Source organism: Dasypus novemcinctus, chromosome 10, assembly GCF_030445035.2.
Source record: "Dasypus novemcinctus isolate mDasNov1 chromosome 10, mDasNov1.1.hap2, whole genome shotgun sequence".
In the NCBI taxonomy this organism is placed as follows: domain Eukaryota; kingdom Metazoa; phylum Chordata; class Mammalia; order Cingulata; family Dasypodidae; genus Dasypus; species Dasypus novemcinctus.
The window spans coordinates 97,890,590-97,904,899 of NC_080682.1; the positions used below are offsets into that span (position 1 = coordinate 97,890,590).

At 34.0% G+C, this 14,310-nt stretch overlaps 3 pseudogenes; all 3 read right to left on the minus strand.

Moving 5' to 3' along the window:
- On the minus strand, positions 1-599 carry LOC101422064 (olfactory receptor 52D1-like; annotated as a pseudogene).
- Positions 600-9,745: 9,146 nt separating this feature from the next.
- Positions 9,746-10,416, minus strand: LOC101419428 (vasculin pseudogene; annotated as a pseudogene).
- Positions 10,417-12,197: 1,781 nt separating this feature from the next.
- Positions 12,198-13,136, minus strand: LOC101421618 (olfactory receptor 52D1-like; annotated as a pseudogene).
- Between the last annotated feature and the right edge of the window lie 1,174 nt (positions 13,137-14,310).

Genomic DNA, 14,310 nt, shown 5'->3' on the forward strand with positions numbered 1-14,310 from the left:
TTAATTGCTGACTAAAATATGTTTATTTTTTGAAGATTTAAGAAACCTTTCCCAGATATTTTTGGTTTTGACACCATAGATGATGGGGTTCAACATGGGAGGGATAAGAATATAGGTATTGGCTGTAAAGATATGGACGTGAGGAGCAATGCTATGTCCAAACCTGTGTGTAATAAAGGAGAAAAAGGCAGGTATATAGAACACTAAAATGACCCAAACATGGGAACCACAAGTGCTCAAAGTCTTAGCTCTAGCAGTCTTTGATGGGAGAAGAAATACAGCATGAAGCATGAAAACATAAGAGCAAATGATCAACATGAAGTCAAGTCCACCAGTAAGGAAAGCCAGAATTAAGCCATACAATCTGTGAATTCTGGTATTGGCACAAGCCAGTTTGATCAAGGCCATACATTCGCAATACGTGTCAGCAATAACATTTGTTTTGCAGTAGGGAAGCCTGACAGTAAAAAAGGATGAGGAGTCAGCAGAATAACTCCACGAAGGGCAATGGCCAAACTCAAAGCCATGATCACTCCATGTGTCAAGATGGTAGAGTGCCACAGAGGGTTGCTGATGGCCACATAACGGTCAAAGGCCATGGCCAACAGGAATTATGACTCCATGGTGGACAGAGAATGGATGAAGAATATCTGAATGAGGCAAAGTTTAAAGTTGATTTCTCTGTCATTGAACCAGAAGAGGCTGAGGATTTTGGAAAGGTTTGTAGTGCTAAGCATCAGATCATTCAGAGTTAGCAGGCTGAGGAAGAGATACATGGGTTGATGCAGACTGGAGTCTGTCTTGATGATGAAAATAAGAGCACAATTCCCTATCAGAGCAGGAAGGTAGACAAGACAGAAGGGTGTGGATATCCAGATATGCACCTCTTCCAGCCCTGGGATTCCAAGGAGGAAGAAAGTTGTTGGGTGGAAATTAGTTCTGTTTTGTGCTCGCATTTTTAGTCACTGAACCAGCTCTATTTTGAGTATTGGCAAAGGCATTTTCAATAGGTAAATTAAATCATAATTATACTCTTCTTTTGCACCTAGACTGTTTGGTGATAGTCTAATGGCATTTTGGTGGTAAGAAACTTGGCTGAAGATTAAGATATGGATGAGAAGAAGGCACAGAATTGGCCAGTAATAGTTTCTACAGAATCAAAAATCAAAAAAGGAAAGACACGGTATTCTCTACCTTCAGAGAGATAAAAAACTGTGCCTAAATTGAGATTTATTGCTCCATATCTTCCATATATAAACAATGGTGTTGATAATATAGTTTCTGCTTATTTTGTTTATATTTTCATTAATTGAATGAGAGCCAGAAAAATTATTCCTCTGGTTCTGTCACAAAATCATATATTCCCCTATTTTGCTTTCTTTGTTCAAAAATTGTACATTTACATGTAAAGCCATTATAAAAGATACATTAATATTCTATTTTAAACAAGTTCTTCATATGTAGCAAAATTTCATTTATGAGAATATGGTCAGATTTGTAAAGAAAGACAATTAGTTTTAGTCTCACTATATTGCAATCAGTTTACAAAGCACATACCAACCAATCAGATATCTCTCTAAAATAAGTCATCTAAAGGAGTGGCCAGATGTACAATATTCCAGAGTCTAAATAATTTCCTTCATTATTTTTCTTAGTCTTAAATGTATTTAAATCTTCAAAAGTACCCAGTACATACAAGGAAGCGCTGAAAAATGCTTATCATATAAAATATTTCCATTAGTGTTGATAAAGAGCTTCCATTTTGAATTCACCAAGTGCTGCCTTTGTTTCAGCCAACACAATCTATTGTGGGGACTCTGTAGACTGCCCTACAACGTAGATACTAAATTGTTCAAGACTAGCACAACAGAAAACCTCCCTGATCATGTATCTTCCCCATGATTGGAGACAATTTGTTTGATAACCACGATGCCCGGGTTGCTAAGAAAATTCAATTCCTCTCCTTCCTAACTCTCAGTGGCAATGCCATTGTCTCACATAGTCTTCCTACCTCTTCATCTGGCCAAAATTTTTTGCTTGGGTAGCTCTCATCTCTCTGAATGCTAATAAGGCAGACTAGTTCCCTCCCACTACTTGTCCTGGTGCCAAAAACTGTCAGGAGGTTTCTGCAAAACGAATGTCTCATGAGAATGATTGTAAATAATCATGGATGGCGGTTTCACTCACTATTCCTCAAGAGCATTCTCACTGAGATTGCACATCACAACATTGGAGAATTTTATGGTCACTAGAGCTCCATCTATATAGATCAACAATTAAATAATCTACGGGAATTAGGGTAATGATTATAACCATTTCATTGTACTTTTGGGGAATAAGTGCATACTGATTACACTGGAAAAATATGAGACTGCACAGTCCAAGGTCTTTTAAAATTTCCTTGTTAAATTTTTAAAAATTTTATGGGTCAATGTGGCTTTGAACATTTTCAATAAGATATCAACAGTCCAGTATCTACAACAAAATTATGTGAAATACAAGTTAGTATTAATATTTTACCACATATTGGATAATGTATATCAGCTTATCCAATGCCATTTTTCTTTAAAAGAAGTATGATAGACCAAGAGGTTGGCGAAAGATATTCTATGGTGACTTTCCCAAACAGAACCTTTGAACAACTAGTAAAACTGGGAAATTCTTCTCCCTTAAGGTTCTACAAAGTGATTTAAGAGTTGCAGTAACTGGGTAATTGCCATATCAACAAAATGCCACTTTAAAATACAGTGAGAGAACTAAAGGATATCAGGACAACAATGAATGAACATATGAGTGTATCACAAACAGAGATTGGATCACCCCTCACGTGTTTAATCTCTGACACCATTTACTGAAGAAATCATTTGTCATACAATACTCTTACAGAATCTTTGAGACATTTCTGTTTCATACATGAGGAAACTGAACTTTCAGACTATTAAGTAACTTGCTCATAATCAGGTACATAGTTCTTAAGGGAGAACAGATATGTTTAAAAGAAATGTTCACTCATTATTGGGATGCAGAGTATCACAAATTAAAGAAAAAATCAATTGAAGTTGCTTCTTTTCTATACTACTTCTTTTTCCAAACCAAAGGTTTTTACTTTCATAGTGACTTTTGCCACTTTTCTCTATGAATTAACCACCTGTTTTTTTTAATGTGTAAGGAAAGGTAAAGAAGAAAACAGATAAGTTAGACCACTAAAGCATGAAATTCCTATTAGAAGAAAAGAAGTACTAATAGCACGTACAAGTTCCAGTCTGTCCTAACATATCTGTTAATTTCTTCTTTTCCTTAAATTTTAGCCTGTAGACAGGGAGAATAAAGAAATCTGAATTTTCTTGAGCAAAATGGCATTTCTTTCTGGTGTGGGCAAAGGGGATCAAGCATTTTGGTGTGAAAAAGTACCCCCCTATGCCTATGACACCATCTCTGAGGCCCCACTAATTAACACAATGCAGTGAATAAGGTGCAAGATGGAGGAGAAAAACCCATTTCCTACTCTCATCTTAGTCACTGTAATCCTCGATCATAGCATCAACCTCAGAGTGACATTGCCAATATTAAATATGAAATTTTAATGGATGATGATGATAATACCAGCAAATTCTCCTGAATGTTTCCCAAACTCAAGAGTTAGAATCAGACAGGTTTAAACAGCATAGAGAGAATTCAGCATCTTAAGAAGGAAAGATGTACTGATAGTTCCCCTCTGAGACATGATGTTTTTTTAAAAATTAAAGTTAATTGATCACAAGAAAAGTTACATTAAAAAACATAAAAATACAAAAAAGATAAGAGATTCCCATATAACCCACTCCCCACACTCCTCCACATCCTTTATGTAAGTTGTATTTTTTTGAAGATACATACATCACATAAAAAATGTTACATTAAAAAATATAAGAGGCTCTTGTATACCCTGCACCCCCCCACCCTACTCCTCCCACACTAACAAACTCTGCCATCATTGTGGCATACTCATCGTACTCGGTGAACACATTTTGGGGCACTGCTGCACTACATAGATAATAGTTTACCCTGTAGTTCGCATTCTCCCCCAGTACATTCAATGGGTTATGGCAGGATATATAAAGTCCAGCATCTGACCCTGCAATATCATTTAGGACAACTCAAAATCCCAAAAATACCCCCACATCACATCTCTTTTTCCCTCTCCCTGCCCTCAGCAACTACGGTGGCCACTTTCTCCACCTTGATGCTAAAATTTCTTCTATTATTCATCACAATATTTTTATAGTAGAATATCAGTAAGTTATTGCAGAGTGGTGGGAATGAGAAGAAGCATGGAAAAAATACAATTGGTGTGACTTTTGTACTGTGGTTAATAGCAATACTGTAATATTCTTTCATCAATGAGAAAGATGTACTCTGTTAATAATAGCGATGTATGGAAAAAGTGTGCTAAGTATACACTGTGGACCTTGGTTGATGGTAATAGCTGGATAATATTATCTAAAATCTGTAACAAATATTCCACCATGGTGTGGTGTATTGGTGAAGGTTTTTTTTAAAATGGGAATTCTACACATGTGCAAGATTGTTTTGTAAGAAATTCACAACTTCTGTAATAGAAATATATTTTAAAAATAATAGGGTGTATTGGGGAAAGAATACACCAAATGTAAGATGTGGAATATAGTTAGTAACATATTTTTCCCCTTATCTTGAATAGTTTGTAACAAAGTTTGTTTCACAATAATGCAAGGTATTGGAGGTAGGCTGATGCGTGGGACCCCTATATGATGTTATGCATGTTTATTTTGTAAGTTCACAACTTTTACTAAACACTTACTGTTTATGTATGTTCATGTGCGAATGATATACCTCAATAAAAATGAATTTAGAAAAGATTAAAAAAAAGAATCTCAAGGTAATTGGAAGTAAAGTAATAAGCTGTTCTTTTATCTTAAAATATGTAAATGCTCTTCTCTTATTTCTAAATAGCACTGATGAAGACCACCTAAGAACATGGCTTTCAAATTAAAAATTGCCCCTTAATTTTCCTCCTTTGTTAGTACAAATGGGGTTACATCCCCCATAAAAGAGAACTTAGTTCAGTTAACAAAGTAACAATCACCAGCTATCATAAAGTGTGATTATATAGCTGATCATTTTACACTTAGGTGTTAGAACCCATATTTTATATATAGTAGCATTATCATGAGGATTAGGAGCTGTATTTATTTTTACTACGAATAATTTATTGTATAATTTCAGAACCCAATTGGCACTGTAACTAAATCTTCAATACTCCTTTCTATGTTTCTATCGAGGTGACTGTTTAAGGGTTATAAGGTGTGTGATAAGATAAAGGAATTCCTCAGGCAAGAAACTATTCCATCGTTTCATTCGCTGTTGAAAGTTCCTTCTAGTCAGAAGCAATATTGCCTAATTGTGAATGAGGGTTTATGTAATCTGACAATGGAGATTTTGGTAGAATCATTCTGAGAAGAAAAACCGAATCCATATCCAGTGCATCCTATTCTAGACAGAATAAAACATATCTCCTTTTACAATAAAAGTGATTAAACTCTATTTACTTGCCATCACATGGCTGGCTAGTTCACTTTGTAAAGGCGTACTATAAAGTGTTCGGGTTTGGTTTCTGCTGTTAGTTTCTGCAGTAGCATTATGTAGATCAGACTTGGTGAGTGAAGGTCAGTGTTGTTGAGCCAACACACAACCTCCATCTTTTTTCCATGAGCGCATTAAGCAATGATTGGAGTGGTGGTGGTGGGGGCGAGGGGTATTTGACCAATAACCACAACAGGGCTCATCATTTGTACCTGGAGTGAGTGCCCTTAGGTAAACATTTACAGGGGGCACAATTATTCGGACATTGTATCTATTCTATAAGGACCATCCCAGATCTCATCCTTATGACAGACACCCTTATAACCATTTTTTTTTTTTGTCTTGGCTGATTTTCAGGAGTTCTTAAGTGTAGTCCTTTGTCAGCTATATGCACCACGAATATATTTTCCCAGGCTGTGGATCGTCTTTTTTATGTTCCTAATGATTTTGTAAGACAGACAGATAGTCCTTTGTTTTAAAAAAGGTGAGTGTATCAAACTTCCCTTTAATTTTTTGGTGTTTGTTTTAAATCCTGTTTACAAATATTTCTATTTCCTAAAGTGATGTCATGAAGATATTTTCTGGCAATAACTCATAAGAGTTTGGTATGTTTGCATATCACGTTTGATTCTGGAATCCACCAGAAATCCACCTTTGGTTGGTTCAAGGTATATTGCAATGGATTTAGAATTACTGCTGTTATTATTATTAATATACATGTTATTACTATTATTTAAAAATCTAGCTTTTGTTTTTCTTACAAGGTATAATTGGCTATTTCCTATAACATTAGTTTCTACTCTTACTTTTAAAAATAACTACTTACACTTTCTTTGTTTTAATTTACTTTCTCCATAAATGCATGATTCAAGAAAAAAGTTACTAACTTTTAGTCTCATCTTTTCTAATATATATATATATTTTAGGCTAACCCTATTGCTAACACAAATTATATTTGTTTTGTTTCACAGAATCTATATACAATTTAATAAACTTTAGTTCAAATAATTTGATCCTCACTATGATTTCTTCTTTGATACATGACTTATATAAAAGGATATTCTCAATTTACAAATACAATGATATCTTTTTATTGATGATATCTAGGTTAATTATGGTTTGGTCATGAATAAACTCTTCATAATTTGAATCCCTACAAATTTGTTTAGATTTCCCTTGAGGCCTAGATAGTGTATGAGAAATTTTTATAAATATTCCATGCGTTCTATTAAAGAATGAGCATTATAAGTCTAGAGGGGTGCTTTATATTTATTCCTTAGTCCATTCTTATGTTGATATTTAATCTTCTCTCTATTAAGTCAACATATTTATTTACTTATTTAAGGTCTCTGTGGTATGCTTTAATTTATATTAAATTATATGTATATGTTTAAATCTCCACATTATTGCTTTATTTGTTCATTATTTTTTCCTGCATTTCAGATTTTCCATCTGGGATTAGTACATTTCTCTCTGTGTTAAATTCTTTAGAATTTCATTTAAGAAAGGTCTGATTATGACAGAATGAATTAGGTGTTTTATATTCTTATGAAAATATTTTTAGTTCGATCTACTCCTGGGTTTTATTTTCTCTGGGTATAAAATTCTATACTGAGAGCTATTTGCACTAGTACATGTCTGCCAACTTTTGTTTTTATTTTTTAAGTTAACACTTCTATATTTATATCAACTAGAATAGAAATATATTTACAGAAATTAAGATTATTCTAACACTTATCTTAAAATCAAACAAATAAGACAATTTTTCAGTATTATTTTAAATTCATTACTTTGAGAATTTTGTTCATTAGTTACATTTTATACACACACACACACAATTTCTACAAAAGGGGAAGTAATGAGAGGGAGGGATTACAAATGGACACCAGGAAACTTTGGAGGTGATTGATGACATTCACTACCTTGATTGTGATTGTGGTTTCATGGGTGTATATGTAAGTCAAAATTTACCAAATTATATAATTCAAATATGAATTTTAAATGCATGGTATACTGTAAGTCAATGTATACCTCAATGAAGTGGTTTTAAAAAAATAAGCAAAAAACTAGCTGCAGAGATACTGAGTGTGAAACAGCCAAAATTTATTTTAGATCTTCAAGCCCAGGGACCTATTCTGAGTTCGGCAGTTCCACACAGATTTCTGCACTATGAGCAGCCTTTCAAACAATATGGTCCAAACTTTACGTACTAGCTGCCCATAATTTAGACAGCAATTTTAAATTATGTTTGCTTAGTTCTAAGAGTTCTCAAACTGCTAAACACATCCCACTTTACAATGCATGAATGACAATAAACGTTAGTTAAATGTTGGTAAATGGAAGCTAAAGCAGAAAGAATCATATGAATATGAGGAATATGACAGAAAATAATCTTTCTAAAAGCAATTTACAAAAGTTTAAATGTAAACCTGTGAGAAAAAACAACATTTCTCAAATCCCTTTTCATTTGCTTTTGAAAACATTTTACATGTAATAGATTCCATTAATCTATTAGCCAAAAGTGCAATCTAAGAGTTCCAAAGCCATTCAAATCAGTATTACTGACATAGCTTAATCAATGAGTGCTTTAGGTTCGCTTATGGCTACTTCTACCTTTAACTCTAAATGATTAGACTGAATTGTGACATATAATAAAAAGCGTATTTTAAAAAATTGTCTAGCAATAAAAATTTAATATTTTCTTCTAACACTAATTTGTCCTCAAAAATTTGTGGGTGTGAGCGCACTGTTGTTTTAATTTTCTCTCCACTGCCAGTCTCAGTGGGAACAAAAAAAAATCTGATTCCTAGTGGAAGCTGGTAACTGGAAACAGTGAAAACATTGAAGTATTCTGAGAAAACACATACACACACAAACCTTTATGATTAGAACAACCTGACTTAAAAACCTAAAACATTTTTGCTCTTAGATTATATTCTGTAATTCACAAGCAGAATACATATATATATATATATATATGTATATATATATATATATATATATATATATATATATATATATATATTTAAACATGGGGATGGGAAGGGGGAAGTTAAAAGCAAATGGGGGGAAAAAAGCTTGAAAAATAAAAATACAAATACACAGATCCAAGAAATAACTTGTCTAGTTAGCAGTAAGTCAAATGATGCTGAAAGCAATGTGCAAATCAAAATAGAGTGGATGTTCATTAAATATGCTTGTGAAGCCATTAATAATGAGAAGGTTGTTTTCCAGAGCTTTCTTTTTCAAAACTCAGTAATCACAATCTTTAATGAAGAAAGTAGTTTCTGTTTTAATGAGTAAAGTATGTTGGTTTTAAAGGCCAATACCTTGAACGTTATGAAGAAAGACAAGATTCTGAACATCCAGCTTGTTTCCATGTTTTAAATGGATCCAGGCAATGTGATTAGTTCGTCTCCAGGTGCAATTTATCAAAATAAGTTTTCCCACAAATATCTTTCCATCAACTCTGAAAATTCTGGTCTGACAACATCCCCAAATAAAACACTTAAATTTGTAAGAAAGTGTGGCAAGTCCTTCCTGTAACATTACTATTGTACAAATGGCAAAAGAGCAATTTATGTTTTAATGAGTGACTAGTATGACAGCAGAGAACAGGAAATTAATATTTTAGCACACTGTGCTACAGTTTTATCCAACATCCTACATATTCCTTTGTGGGGGGGAAGGAGGGTGCACAAAGTGGATTTAAGGATTTCCATTGTATGAAAAAAATATAAATCTGCAAGCAAAACAGTGTAGACTGCCTTTTTTCTTAAGACATGGCCATTTTAAGATGAAGTTTTGCAAAACAATACACAATTTTTCATTATTAAATAAGAAAATCTCATTTGTTACATTGTCACATTGCTAGTCAGAAGAATGCTGCAGTAATGAAGAAAGTCAATGCTGGATTAACCTAAGTCCTCATTTCGACAACATTCATTTACAAAGAAATAATGTTCAATACAGCCCAAAACAATACTCGAGGTTTTTTTCATATTGAAGCCTCCCCTTAAAATTATCTTCTAATGGGGCATTTTACTACATAAATTATAGTTCTTCATTTTTACAATTCACCCCCAAACTTAAGAGAGATGAGAGATGTGTCACACTAAAATTTCTAATGCTTTTAGGAAATCCTTCACACATCATCATCATCTGATGTGACACTGCTACTTGCCTCTGTTTCATCATTCATAATAGTGGGTCTGAAAGTGTTGTTTTGTAGGGTCCAAACTTGAAGTCACAGATCAGGCCATTTTTCAAAATACCATTCTTATTCAGACCATTCTTCTGTAACTGTTCACTAATAACTTGAAATTCTCTCATTTAATCCTCAGCTAATGGAGCACATATTGCATTTTCACTGTTTTCCTGCCAGCCTTTCTCCTTTAACAACTTGTGTTCTGCCTCAGTTGGACTTGAAAGAACATCAGTTTGTGAAAGGTTGGAGATGGACTGATCTGTTGAAAAATCACCCAAACATTGTGGAATGTCATTTTCATCAAAGTTTCCATTTATATCCCTCTCTTGATTAGTACTACTGCTGTTTTGCAAATCAAATGAGTCATCATCCTTCTCTGAGCAAGCGTGGCTTTCATCTTCATGTTCCTCTTCTATTCTGTCCTTTTTCATTGTTTTCAAAAATTGACTCCTCCCATCAGTGCACATCCATGTAAGTTCGGTTAGACAAGGCTGTTGATTAAGTTTGTCAATGGGTGAAGAATTTGAGCAGTTACATTCCTTCACTGAATTTGTTGATGAACTAACATTTTTGATAGTTGATTTTGAAGCATTGAAGTTGCCAGGCATCCACACATAAATTTATGCTAGAATTCACGATGAGTTGGGTTTGTGATTATAATTTCTGAGGGAGTTATTTTTTTCCATCCTTTACTCAGTGCAAAGGCACATTTCATTTCTAAACCCTGAGCTGGGGGTAGGTAGCCTACCTATTATCTGCATGACATGATGATCTAATAAAAGGTTTTCCCATATATGGAAACCCTATTTTGGTGGGCCTTGGAAAAGTAAATTTAAGTTAACCAAGTTTGTCAAATAACTTCCAGAGTTATTTTCACTTACATTTTGATGTGATGTTTTTAATGTTTTTTTTTTTCACTATTTTGGGGGGATGTGATTGATATCTCTACTCAGCATTTGAAAGTGTTTCATAGGTATTTCAGTCTATAATATAATTGGAATTTAAGGTTCTCATATGTGAAAAATGATTGTATAAAAGTGAAACTTTACAACTTTAAAAAATATATAATACATGTAAGTTTAAATTTCGTGATAAAAGGAAAAAATAGACTTTCAGTAGACCATAGGATCACTTCCTTAATACATAGAAATCACAAAAATTTAATAAGAAAATGACTTACATGATTAGAAAATAGGAAAATGTAAGGATAGAAAATAATTGCTATTATTTTATATATCAGGTTGCCAACAATTAATAAGTATAGTAATGTATATTGTTGGCAGGCAGGTCTTACATTTGACTTTTGTGGGAATATAATTGCTGTAATAATTTGGAAGCAGTTTTGCAAAATATTTCCGTATTTAAATAACCCCTACCTCTTGCCTCACCAATGCCTTTTCTAGGAATTTAATCTAAATTCCAGAAATGTAGAGACCAAACACATGTAATAAAATGTTTCTGTGGCATTGTTGGTAAGAAAATTTGAAAACGATTTACATTTAATTTAACAGATTAATTCTTAAATAAAATACAATATATTCTTCATAATACAGACATCCTAAGAAATGAGATAGATCTTCATAAACCAATATGAAAAACTCAAAATATATCATTATATTAAAAATATATTGCTCAACTGAGAAAGAAATGTCATCTAATCTGTATTATCAAAAACATAGTACATTCTCTGAAAATTTATAAAAGAAATGATAGAAATTCAAGTTAGTTGTAAAACCCAGGTTTTGAGAATTCATTGCTGATGCTTACCTTTGGAGAATGCCATGTGGTAGAGTAGGAGAGAATTTAATTTTAATTTTAAATCTGTTGTAATACTTATAAATTAGTTTCCCACACATGTGTATCATTTTATTTATATTTTTCCGGTATTTCTGACTACAAATATTAGTCTCTACTCTCATTTCACTGATGATTAGCTGATAATAACTTGAGAACAAATGTTGCGTTTTTAGAGAGTGAGTCTTTAGTGAAAAAATGTATATTGGGATTAATACCTCCGCTCGCAAACTTATGCTTTTGGGAATCATCATCTGCAGAGGCAACAAAAAACAATTATGGTTATGGTTAAGCTCTCAATATAAATTCAGTTTTAGTTTAGTAAGTTCCAAAGTCAATACCAAATACTAGGTTGAGAATGATGAATGCTAATATCTAAATTTTTCTCTAATTTTTTTCTAATTCTTTTGTATCTTCTGCACTTGCGGTTGCTTATAGGAGTCAGTGTGCTGTGCTTTACTAGATTATTTGAATCTGAAGTTTAACTGAAAAGTTTCCCACTCTAAAGTAATGCTGATTTATTTTCAATTTCTCCTCCTTTAACAAAACCCTTTATCTTTGTTGATGACCTGAGGAAACACAAATTCCACCAAACTTAAACACATTTGATTGATAAGAATTTAAAGAATCCCTCCCTGATCCTCTTGGTTTTAACACCATAAATAAGGGGATTCATCATGGGTGGAATAAGAAGATATATATTGGCCACAAAAATGTGGATATGTGGAACAATGTGGTGGCCAAACCTGGGAGTGAGAAAGGAGAAAAAGGCTGGTGTATAAAACACCAAGATGACCCACCCATGGGAGACACAGGTACTTAGAGTCTTAAGGTGGGCAGCCTTGGATGGGAGATTGAAGACAGTGAGAAGGATAAGGACATAGGAGCAGATAATCAATATCAAATCCAGACCCCCTGTCAAGGAGGCCACAATTAGCCTGCAGGCTTTACAGATCTTGGTCTCAGCACAAGCCAACCTTATCAGGGCCATGAATTCACAGTAGGTATAAGAGATAACATTAGTTCTGCAGTAGGAAAGCCATCTCAGTAAGAAGGGGTGTGGGCTGAGGAGGATAGTACCTCTGAAGACAATGGTCAAACCCAGACCTAAAATCAGTGGGTGTCCAGATAATGGAATATCTTAGAGGGTGGTAGGTAGCCACACAGTAGTCATAAGTCATGACCAAGATAAATCCAGATTCCGTAGTAGACAGAGAATGAATGCAGTACATTTGAGTGAGACATGCTTTAAAGTCGATCTCTTCGTCATTGAACCAGAAGAGGCTGAGTTCTTGAGAAGTGTAGAAGTGAGCATCAAATCAGCCAAAGAGAGCATGCATAAAAAAAGGTACATAGGTTCATGTACTTTGGGGTCTGTCTTGATTATTAATAAAAGGCCAGCATTTCCCATCAGCAACAGCAGGTAGACAAGGCTGAAAGGGATGGCTATCCAGATGTGGGAAGCCTCCAACCCTGGAATGCCAAATAACAGGAAGGTGGCAGGTTGAAAACTGGTCAAGTTGGAAGCTATCATCATGCAAATAACAGATATTCCATAATTCTGTCCTAATTAAAAAACCCCAAAATTGTAAATATGTAAATCCCAAAGCTTCATCATTATTATGGGTTAGAATAAAAGCTCATATCCCAATAACATACCATCAGCTATTGATGGATTTTTCTCTTTAGTATCCTCTTTCAGTGTATCAAACAGATGAATGGCACTTTTTCAGATAAAAAAAGTTAATTAATAAGTATCCTGAAATTGTAAATTTTTGCATTTTTAAGTAACATTCTTGCTTTTTTCCCCCTAGTGTGCTCCTCAGCAGAATATAGGCATTTAGATGCATTTTAGAAATGTTACAGAGGAAGTAGATATTTTGTTTCTGATGGAGATATAGTTTTCAACTATCTGAGAAGTAAAAACAAAAACAAAAACAAATCATCATGGATACGATTAGCAACATATATATTTAACCTCTCTTACCTTTTCACAATGATAGAGCTTATAGATATGATGTCAAGGAGACATTGAGTTAAATGACTGACTGAACAGAATGAAGAAAGTTGTGAATAAAGCTGATGCTATATTAGAATGTAACATGTGGAATTAATAAAGGCAGAGTCTTTATCTTCCTAAAGTCAACTAAATTAAATGGCAAGAAATCACCATTTTTACAAAGTAGAGTCAAGTTAAGTCATTAAATCTTTTGGGGGGGGGCGGGGTTTAATCTTATTATTTTTTTAAAGATTTATTTTATTTATTTATTTCTCTCTATCACTTTGTTGGTTTTCACTTGCTGTGTCTGTTCATCTTCCTTATTTCATTATGAAGCACCAAGAGCCGATTATGCGACCTCTGATTTGGGAGGAAGGTGCTTAATCATTTGAGTCATCTCTGCTTCCGGCTTTGTTGTATCTCTCATTATGTTTTCCTCCCCTCATCTCTCATTGCATCAGCTCACTGTACATGCCCATCACGTCAGCTTGCTGTCTTCTTTAGGAGGCACTGAGAACCTCTACTCTCTGTGTTGTTGTGTCTCTCATTATTGTTTTACTTCTTGTGTCTTTTGTTGTGTCAGCCTGCTGCATCTGTCCATCATGCCAGCTCGCTGTCTTCTTTAGGAAGCACCAGGATCCAAACCAGCAACCTCCCATGTGGTAGGTGGAAACCCAATCACCTGAGCTATATCCACTTCCCCACTAAG